The sequence below is a fragment of the Phocoena sinus genome, chromosome 3, assembly GCF_008692025.1.
Source record: "Phocoena sinus isolate mPhoSin1 chromosome 3, mPhoSin1.pri, whole genome shotgun sequence".
Taxonomy (NCBI): domain Eukaryota; kingdom Metazoa; phylum Chordata; class Mammalia; order Artiodactyla; family Phocoenidae; genus Phocoena; species Phocoena sinus.
The window spans coordinates 2802807-2813551 of record NC_045765.1 but is presented as its reverse complement, the minus strand read 5'-3'; the positions used below and the strand labels follow the sequence as shown (position 1 = coordinate 2813551).

The following is a 10745-nucleotide window of genomic DNA, read 5'->3' as shown; positions in this document are numbered from 1 at the left end:
GGGAAGTCACCCACTCTCACCACTTTTATTCAACAGTTTTGGAAGTCCTAGCCATGGCAATCAGAGAATAAAAAGAAATGAATCCAACTTGGAAAAGAAGAAGTAAAACTCAGTTTGCAGATGACATGATACTATACGTAGAAAATTGTAAAGATGCTACCAGAAAACTACTAGAGCTCATCAATGAATCTGGTAAAGTTGCAGGATACAAAATTGAGAAATCCGTTGCATTTCTATATACTAACAACGAAAGATCAGAAAGAGAATCAAAGAATAAAATACCTATTTTGGGGTGATACATGCACCCCAATATTTTTTGCAGAAGGAGAAACCCATCATAAAATTCAAATTAGAATCTCAAGGGGTCTTGAAAAGCCCAAACAATATTGATATAGAAGAATAAAACTGGACAACTCCTATATCCTGATTTCAAAGCTACAGTACTCAAAACAGTGTGGTACTGGTATAAAGACAGATATATATAGACCAAGGGAATAGAGTGAAAAGACCATCCAATGGGGAGAGGACAGCATTTTCAACAGACAATGCTGGGAAATGCGATATCCACATAGAAAAGAATGAAGTTGGACCCTTACCTAATACGATATACAAAAATTAACTGGGGGGCTTGGGCCTGGGCCGAGGCTCCAGCCGCAGGCAGGCAGCAGCCTGCAGCTGGCAGGGGCGGGCACACACTGGGGCTCAGTGCAGGCCCAGCCTTTCAAAAAACTGTTCGTGAGGTATGAGGTAGAGAGGTCCCCGTTGGGGCTGGGCGGCCAAGGAGCCATGCCTACCTGGGGGGCTGGCTCCCTGTCCCATGACCGTTTGCGGTGTCTGCAGAGGCCAAGGACAAGGTGCAAGAACAGCAACCCCGTGTGGAGCGCATCTTCAGGGTGGGGATGAGCGTCCTCCTGAAGGACTCTCACATCTGGCTGCAGCTGGAGGGCCCCAAGGAGAACGCCAGCAGAGCCAAGGAGTACCTGCAGCCCAGAGCTACAGAATGAAATTCACTACTCACCCAAACTGCACTGCATCTTTCTGAGAGCCCAGGGCTTCTTCCTTGATTGCCTGACTGGGAGCACATCAGCCCACCTGGTGCCAGGGGCACCCGGCTTGCTGATGCAGCGGCCTGACCGAGGCCTTTGTCATGGTCCAGAGCTGAGTGGAGGAGCTGGTGGAGCGGCTGAGCTGGGACTTTCGGCTGGGGCCATCCCCTGGAGCCTCTCAGTGTGCTGGGGTGCTGAGAGAATTCTCTTCTCTTCTCTGCTGCAGTCCTGGGGAGATGCCCACACAGAGGCCTTGCTGCAGCTGCCCCTTGCTGTCCAGGAAGAACTGCTGAGCCTGGTGCAAGAGGCATCCAGGGGGCAGGGGCCCCAAGCATTCCCGTCCTGGGAGTGGGGGAGCCCAGGTCTGCTGGGTGCTCTGGCAACAGGACCTGCAGGGGGGCAGGAGTCAAGGGGAGAGACGTGCTATGGGGAAGGAGAGGACAAAGGGCCCGGGGAAGAGGCCTGGGAGAGACAAGTGGCCTTCAGGCCACAGGAAGAGGAGAGACAGGGCAGGCAGTGCCTCTGAAAGGGAAGGCCCTGGGGAAGGAGGGGGTGCCTCAGGAGAGAGGAAGGTTCTGGGTCCAGGGCGAGCCTCCTGGCACCCAGGGCCCCTGTCAGAAGGCAGCACAACCCCAGGGAGCCTCTCTCCTGCAGCGGCTCCGTAATGGGGAAGCCTTACCTGCGAGAGTGCCCAGCCCCCCACCAGCACCTGAACCCCCTAGGCACTGCAGAGATCGAGGGGAGACAGGACAGACACGCAGCAGGTCGTGGCTCGAGGTCGGGGGTCTCCGTGGAAACGAGGCACCCGGGGGGGTAATTTGGTAAGCCAGACCTCCGCCATATTGTCATCGATGGCAGCAACGTGGCCATGGTGCATGGCCTCCAGCCGGGGCATGGCCATTGCTGTGCAGTACTTCTGGGACCGTGGCCACCGCGACATAACTGTCTTTGTGCCTCAGTGGCATTTCAGTAGGTACTCCAAGGTGTCAGAGAGGGTCCCTTCCTGCACAAGCTGTATTCCCGCAGCCTCCCTCCTTGGATGGCAAGAGGATCTCTTCCTGTGACGACAGGTTCATGGTGAAGCTGGCTGAAGAGACCGACGGGATCATTGTCTCCAATGACCAGTGCCGGGACCTGGCGGAGGAGTCTGAGAAGTGGATGGCGATCACTAGAGCGCCTGCTGCCCTTCACCTTCGTGGGAAACTGGTGCCTGATGACCCACTGGGGCGAAATGGCCCTACACTGGATGAGTTCCTGAAGGAGCCGGTCAGGGCACAGGGGTCTTCTGAGGCGCAGCATTCTGCCAGGGGCTTCACAGAACACAGTCAGCAGCAGCGGGGGAGTAAAGAACAGGAAAAAGGCGGACTTCATCCTGCGGCGGGAGCCGTACTGCCGCGACGTCAAGCAGCTCTCTGAGGCGCTGCCCAGTCTCACAGTCTCACCTGTCTGAGTGACTGCCACCCCGTCAGCCCCAGCCTCATCTAGCTCAGCTCAGCTCATTCTGTGAGGGTCCCTCTGCTGCTCAGACCCTGACCCAGTCTCACCCTGAGTTGGTGCTTTGTGTCAGGGAAGCACCAAGGAAGCGCATTCGTGTGTGGGGAATGCTCTTGCCTGTGGCACTTTGGGGACAGGTCTGTAAGATGACCTGATCTCAGGACCTCGACCTCAACCAGCTCTCAGGAGGTTCTGCTCAGCCTTAACTTCTTAACCCTTGCTTTATGCAGGGTTTCTGTAGGGAATGGGGGCTGCTGGGAAGGGTGGGTCACAGAGATGGGGACTGTTGGCCCCTCCTCTATGCTGAGCTGGGGATGGAGGCTAGAGTGGGTGGGAGGGGAATGTAGAACAGGTGGCCAGGAAGCTAAGCCTTTCCTCCTCCTGGCTGCTGCTCTGATGGCCAGGCCTGGCTGGGCTCGCAGGGATCTGCTGGAGAAGACAGAGGGAGACTTGACTTCTAGTCTCAGCTATGCCTGCCTGTGACCTTACAAGTCAGGGGTAAAAAAGCCTGTTGGGAGGAGAGATGAGAACGTGGAGGAAAGCTCCTTGGAGGAAAGGTACTTGGACCAAGCCTCAGGTGTATCTGTCTGTGGTTGCACAGGCTTCCTAACCAAAACCTCACTTTCAGAGAGCTGAGGGTCCTCTGTCCCCAGGACCTGTGCCCTAGATTTTTTACACTGCATCCTCAGTATAATATGCCCTGTAACGGCTGCGTCCCTTTTGGGCAACCCCCCCCGCAAATCCACATTAACAAAACGGTTAATTAGGGTTGACTGTTTGCAGAAGACTCTCAGGGTTCCTTCCTATCAATGGCAGCTCTCCTGTTTCATTCAGGTGTTTGTTTACAGTTGAACGAATGCGTCAGAAAGTCCGCAGTCCCCGGTTAATGCACTTGCTCGAGCGCTGAGCAGTCACCAAACATGAAGCCGTGTTCTGCGAGGAAAACGTTCATGTGACCTGACCCTAGCATCTTCTTTACAGAACATATATGTTGCATAAAGCGAGACCCACTTCAAAAAAAAAAAAAAAAAAATTGGGCTTCCCTGGTGGCGCAGTGGTTGGGAGTCCGCCGGCCGATGCAGGGGACGCGGGCTTGTGCCCCGGTCCGGGAGGATCCCGCATGCCGTGGAGTGGCTGGGCCCGTGAGCCATGGCCGCTGAGCCTGCGCGTCCCGAGCCTGTGCTCCGTAACGGGAGAGGCCACAACAGTGAGAGGCCTGCGTACCGCAAAAAAAAAAAAAAAAAAAAAAAAATTAACTGAATAGCTCAAGGACCTAAATGTAAGACCTACAACAATAAAACTCTTGGAAGAAAACAGGACGAAAATTTTGTAAATTTTGTAACAGTGGATTTGGCAATAATTTCCTGGATATGATACCAAAAGCCCAGGTAACAGAACGAAACAGTAAGGACAAATTGGGCTGCTTGAGATTAAATTTGTGAATCTAAAGACATTCTCATCAGAGTAAAAAGGCAACACATAGAATGTGAGAAAACATTTTCAAATCATGTATCTGATAAGGGATTAATATCCAGAATATATAAAGAACCCCTAAAACTCAACAACAAAAAACCCAAACAACCAAATCCAAAATGGGCAATGAACGTGAATAGACATTTCTCCAAAGAGACACACAAGAGAGAAAGTGGCGGGCGGGACCGGTAGGGTGGTGAGCAACGCCCGCACCAAATGCCAGCAGCACTTCCCCTTCGAGGCGCTGTCTCAGGGGCAGCCGCTGTGCAAGGAGTGTCGGATTGTACCCCCTGTTGTGAAGCGCACCGACTGTAGGCCAGCACCAGCAGGAGAGTAAAACCAATACAGTATGCAAAAAGTGCACTCAGAATGTGCAGTTCTATGGAATGCCCAAACCTCGGCAGCACTGCCGTGTAACTGCAGCATTCCCTGGCACCAAAGCCAGCGCCGCACAGACTCAGAAGTATGGGCCACCCCACCACATTCCCGTGAACAGGGCAAGCAGCAGGGTGCATTTGACGGGAAAGATGACAGAAAAAAGGTAGACGGGAAGTTGTTACGCTGGCTGTGCACACTTTCATACAAACGGGTCCTTCAGAAGACCAAAGAGCATCTGAGCGCTTCTTCCCGTGCCAGCCACCAGGAGAAGCAGCAAGAAAACACTGCCTACATCTTCAATTCAAAAGGAAATCCCAAAGAAAAAATCGAGGTTTGAGTTGATCACAACCAATGGTCACAGCTTTTCCTCAGACCTGGCTCTGGACTCACCAGGCACTGACCACTCTGTCATCTTTGCCCAAAGGAAGAAGAAGCCGCTCTGAAGGTGCTGCATCAAAAGGATCAGATGAGCTTAGAGAAGAAGGTCACGGAGTTGAAGGCTGATTCTCAATACCAAGCATCTCACATGAGCGCCAAAATGAACCAGATGGAGAAAACCCACAAAGAAGTCACAGAACAAATGCAGGCCAAAAAGCGAGAGCTCCTGAAGCCAAGCAGCTGCCTTGTCCAAGAACAAGAAGTCAGAGAAGTCAGGAATGAGAGACCACAAGGACGCTCCTGGCAATAGCAACGGATTCCCGGGCTAGAGTGGCAACCTGGCTGTTCTCTGGGAATTGCAAGCTTTCTTAAGAAATCTCTATTTTACTATAGTTACCCTTCTGTGTGCGACTGCAGTGGGCTGAATGGAAACACCTGCTTTGTGCTGTATTATGACTGCATGCTTGAATGTTTGGGGTTTCAGGCTCCCTCATACTCTCCCTCACTCCCCTCTCTCTATCCCAAACCCTTCTCTCAGTACTACTGTCTCTTTTGTCCCTTCTCTCAGTACTACTGTCTCTCTTTTGTTACTTTTGTGTGTGTGTGCTGGTCACTGCTCAGTGTTATGTGCAGAATGGTTTTTTGGTCCATAACAGTTTGGCATTAATTACATATCACTGCCACCCTCTGAACTTTGAAAACTGCCACCTTAAGACTTGGTACCGTGGAAGAGACTTTTTCTCTCCAATAAATCTTTTTGCTTCAGGGTATATACTCTTTGGGTTTTTTTCCAGGTATATTACGTATGAACTTTGTACTACGTATAGCCAGAGTTTTAATTTACTTTTTTTAAAAAAGAAACTTTTTCTTGATAAAGGAATATGGTAGCCTAGCTCATTCTTCTTGTAAAAGTGATGCCTCTTTAAAAAAAAACTCCTAACTCTCTAGCTTTAGTAAAAGAATCAGATCTTTTCTTTCTTGCTACCTTGGAGTCTTAAAAACTGATTGCTTAGGTGAAACAATTCAGTATGTAAGTATGGAGTTAAGTATCTTCTTACATGCTCTTCCAAGAAATCCTCCAAAAGGCACTTAAGGGCAGAAAGAAAGGTTGTCCAGGCTGTACTGGACACTTCTCTCCCCTACCCCTTTCTTGATTGTTTTATGTGACTGATTTTAAATTCTCACACTGCCACCTCTTTTTAAAAAAAAATACCCTTTACTTATATCCGTTGTCACACTGGGCCATTTTCAGGTACCTTTTTTTTTTTTTTTTAACCTGATTCAAAATGGGATAATATTTGGACTACAGAGCATTTTGGAGGTTAGTGTGAGCTGCTCTAGTAGGAACCATAAGGCTGACTGGGACAGTGATATCACCCTACCTCTTCCCCACTCCTCACCCACCCCAGCCTGTACACTCCCTGCTTTTAATGGAAATGTGTTGAAAACAGGTGCTTCTCTATCAAAAGCAGCTTGGCCCCAGCCTGAATTTTGTCCTGTTTTCCCTTCAGGCACATGGATTTCCTTTTCCAGGTGAGAGGATAGATTGGCATTTCTAGCCGTTGTCTCAGGTCCTCGAACTAGACACGTGTAGTGTGAAAGGAACTAGAGACGTGTAGTGTGCCATGAAACAGGAAAACCAGCTACCTTGGAATCATTAATGCAGGGGGCGGAACTACAGTTAGAGGTAATCATAAGGGCAGATGACATTTGTACCTGTCTACCAAAAGTGTAGCAGTACGTTTAACTTGCTAGGCATTTCCTAGGAGCAAATGCTTCTAATCGGTGAGCATTCTCACAAGGGGAGCCATGCACATAATTGGACAGAGATGTGGAAATGAGTGACTTCCTTCTGGTAAGAGGAACAATGGACCATGTTACTTAGAGATCACTCTAGTAGAGGATGTAATTTTCCCTTCTAAGCAAGGGAAATGGCAGTGCTAAATAGTTTTGTAACTTTTGAATGAGGATCGTTTAAGTAAACAAGTGTCAGATAATATTTTTCAGATGCATTTACATCGACTGTGGGGAGAAGACTGATAAAAGTCATGTTTTTTTTTTAAAGACTTGACAATGTAAAAACACATTTAGTTTTATACTAAATCTTTTTTTAAGGTCTTGGCAAGCAAATCCACACATTTTCTAACTTTCCACAAGTTCTAAAAAGGGAAGGCAGAAACCTCAGTCTTGAAATTTTGGTTTTTAAAAATCATGACACTGTTTTACCATGAACTCGAGTAGCTAACTTTTGGTAACACCTTTTGTTTATTTGTATGTTTGATTATGGACCTTTTAAAACACAGGGATGTTTTGGTTTGTACAGACTTTGAAAAATGTGTGTTAATAAAAATTCATATTGAATAAAAAAAAGAAAAAAGAAACATACGAGTGGCCAATAAGCACATGAAAAGATGCTCAGAATCACTAATCATTAGGGAAATGCAAAGCAAAACTACAATAAGGTATCACCTCACACACATTAGGATGGCTATTATCAAAAAAAACAAAAAAACAAAAAAAGACCCAGAAAGCAAGTATGGACAAGGATGTGGAAAAACTGGAATCCTTGTGAACTGCTGGTAGGGATGTAAGATGTAAAGCAGTTGTGGAAACAGTATGGTAGTTCCTCAGAAAACTGAAAGAATTACCATATTCTCCCACAATTCCACTTCTGGGTATGTACCCTTAAAGTACTGAAAGTACGGTCTCAAAGAGATGCTTGTTTACCCATGTTCGTGGCAGCATGATTCACAATCATTAAAATATGTAAGGAGGTGTTCATCAAAGAATGAATGGCTACACAAAGTGTGGTCCATCCATACAGTGGAATAAAAAAGGAAGGAAATTCTTTAATACGCTACAACATGCATGAACCTTGAGGGCGTCATGTTCATTGGAATCAGCTAATCACGAATGACATATACTGTATGATTCTACTTATAGGAGGTATGGAGTCACATCTCAATGGTGGTTGCAGGGGCTGGGGGGAGGGAGTATGAGTTACTGTTTCAGTTATGGGCTTGGAATATGATGGCTGCGCAACAATGTGAATGTATTTAATACCACTTAAGATGGTAAGTTTTATGTGTATCTAACTATGATTTTAAAAAATGATTTTTAGAAGGATGCGAAAAGACACAATAAAACTGTAGATATCCATTACTTTCCTACAACACTTTTCCATTTTTATTTCTACTCCACTCATTTCTCCACATAATTTTGAAGAAACTCTCAGATATACCATTTAATCCATGAATATTAGGGAATATATGTTTTTTTAAAAACATAATCCGAAGTCCATTATCACACCTAAAGATAAACAACTTGCGTTTACCGTATTCAAATAACCACGAGCAGCAGTCAGCTTCCCTAGTGATCACTACAGGGATAACAAGATCCACACATCTCATTTTGTTCAAATGTCCTTGATCTGGTAAGGGTTTAGTACCCAGAATATAAGGAACTCTTTCAGCAAGGCAACCTAGTTTTCAAAAATGGGCAATAGACTTGAACAGACATTTCTCTAATGAAGATACATAGTCAACAAATACACGAGTAGAAGTTCAACATCATTGGTCACTTAGGCTATCACGGCCTACCCACTATGGGGATATGGGGACTATAAACACAGGTTTTCCCAAAAGATGCGGAGAAATTGGAAACCTTGTACACTGCTGATGGGAACGTAAATGGTGCGGCCACTATGGAAAACAGTCTGGCCGTACCTCACATGACCCAGCAACTCCACTCACAGGTATCCGCCTAACAGAGATGAGTGCTTAGGTGCACACAGAAACTTGTACACGGATGCTCAGAGCAGCAGGGGTTTTTCTTCCACGACCAAAAGGTGGAAACAACCCCAATATCTATCAACGTACGAATGGGTAGGCAAACTGCACTGGACACACACACAGTGGGATCACTCTGCCATAAAAAGGAAAGAGGTGCTGACACATTGACCCACAAAGACATTACGCTGAGTAAACACTAGACCCAAATGACCACATATTGTGTAACTGGGGGGGGCCACGCAGCATGGCATGCGGGATCTTGGTTCCCCAACCAGCACCCCCTGCGGGGAGAGTCTTAACCACTGGACCACCAGGGAAGTCCCCGTGTGGCTGCTTTTACATAAAATCACCAGAACGGACAAATCCATACAGGCAGAAAGTAGATGAGCGCTTGCCGGGAAGGCTACAGGGGAAATAGGGAGCCACTGCTTAAAGGGCACAGGGTGTCCTGGCGTGAGGAAGAGGCTTTCACGTTAGAGATGGTGGTTGCACAACACAGTGAACGGACCAAATTGTATATTATTAAACGGTTAGCTGTAAGTTTTGTGAATTTCATGTCGATTTTTTTACAAAGCCATGCAGATCTTTGCAAAAGACCGTCTAGATTTGGGGACATTTCCATTGACTGTGTTTGGTAACCTAGGACCCTGGCTTCGGGGAAAAAACGTTTTTATTTCTAGGAAATTTCTGTGTTACCGTTGCCCTACTCTCTTTAGAGGTTCAAATGCCACTGCAGGGACTTCCCTGGTGGTCCAGTGGTTGAGAGTCCGCCTGCCGATGCAGTGGACACGGGTTCGTGCCCCGTTCTGGGAAGATCCCACATGCCGCGGAGCGGCTGGGCCCGTGAGCCATGGCCGCTGAGCCTGCGCGTCCGGAGCCTGTGCTCTGCAACGGGAGAGGCCACAACAGGGAGAGGCCCGCGTACCGCAAAAACATAAATAAATGCAACTGCACAGCCACTGTCGCATCAGAGGATTCATCTGATCATTTTGCATCAAAAAAAAAAAGGCAGGCGAGACTAATCCTATTCCAAGTACAGACATTCTCTGGAAAACGTCCAGGTCACAAAATCTGTAATAAAGTTCTGGGTACCACACAGTAGGGTCTTGAAGCTGGGCTTCATCTGCTTGTGGACAAAAGAAGGGGCTGCCTGACAGCCCAACAGTTGACCTGGCACATACTGCCAGCGCTCACAGAATGGTCGGCGGGTTCTGTTAGAAACAGTCCGTGGGGCATAAAACCACACCATCGCTCCGATGGGGATGGAGAACACCCATAAGGCCACGGCACAGTCATGTCTAAAAACACAAAAAGTACTGTCCAAACCAAAAATAAGAACCAGCTCTCAATCCTATTGTATCAATATTTGGAGGAACTTTTTCCACTTTCCCCAATTACAAGTTAGCTCCACTCCATTTTTCCAGCTCTGTAGGTCAGAATTACTAAAATTCTTTCCATACACTACCCCATGAGTACATCCAGTCCACAAATCCTGCTTCCTTGCTCCTTGCACAAACCTGGCGCACACGGGGCGAGATCCCCTGATCAGGTCTCTCACACCGTCCTCCTGAGCGAACATACGGTTCCTCGTGGACTCACTGCAGTGAGTAAGCGGACGCTATTCAGCCGTAATTGTGCTGCTGGGTGTGAGGAAGGAATAAAGGTTCCCCCACGTCTCACACTTACAAGGTGAGTGCTTTTATATACCGTGTAATGACGACGAGAGCCTTTCCCACGTTCCTGTCCCAAGACTTTACTCCATTATGAGTAGTCACGGGTCTTCTAAGGGCAGAGCAATAAATAAGAACCTTGCCATGTTCTTTCCCTTTCATAGGTTTTCTGCTCGCTTGTGACCACTCCCATGTCTGAAAAGATGAGTGACGATAGAGTTCTGCCACATTCCTCACGTGGCATTTACCAGGGAGACATGTTTCTGAAGAGAAGAGAAAAGGAAAGGCCATCCCACATTCCTGACACCGATAGGTTTTGTCTACAGCGTGAGATCTCACATCAGCGCTTAGATACGAGACCTGTCTGCCCAGCCTCACACTGAAGGTGGGAGTCTAGACTTGGGTATCCACTGAAGCCCCCCCAGCACTCGGTACATTTGTAGGATTCGACTCCAGCAGGGTGTCTTTGTTTCACAGTAAGACTGTAGTCTCGCTTTGGTTTCTCCCCACTGATC

General features: G+C 47.6%; 2 pseudogenes; both read left to right on the top strand.

Annotated features, from left to right (window-relative positions):
• Positions 1 to 786: 786 nt before the first annotated feature.
• On the top strand, positions 787 to 3578 carry LOC116751479 (annotated as a pseudogene).
• A 571-nt stretch (positions 3579 to 4149) lies between these two features.
• Positions 4150 to 9336, top strand: LOC116750589 (annotated as a pseudogene).
• The last annotated feature ends 1409 nt before the right edge of the window (positions 9337 to 10745 follow it).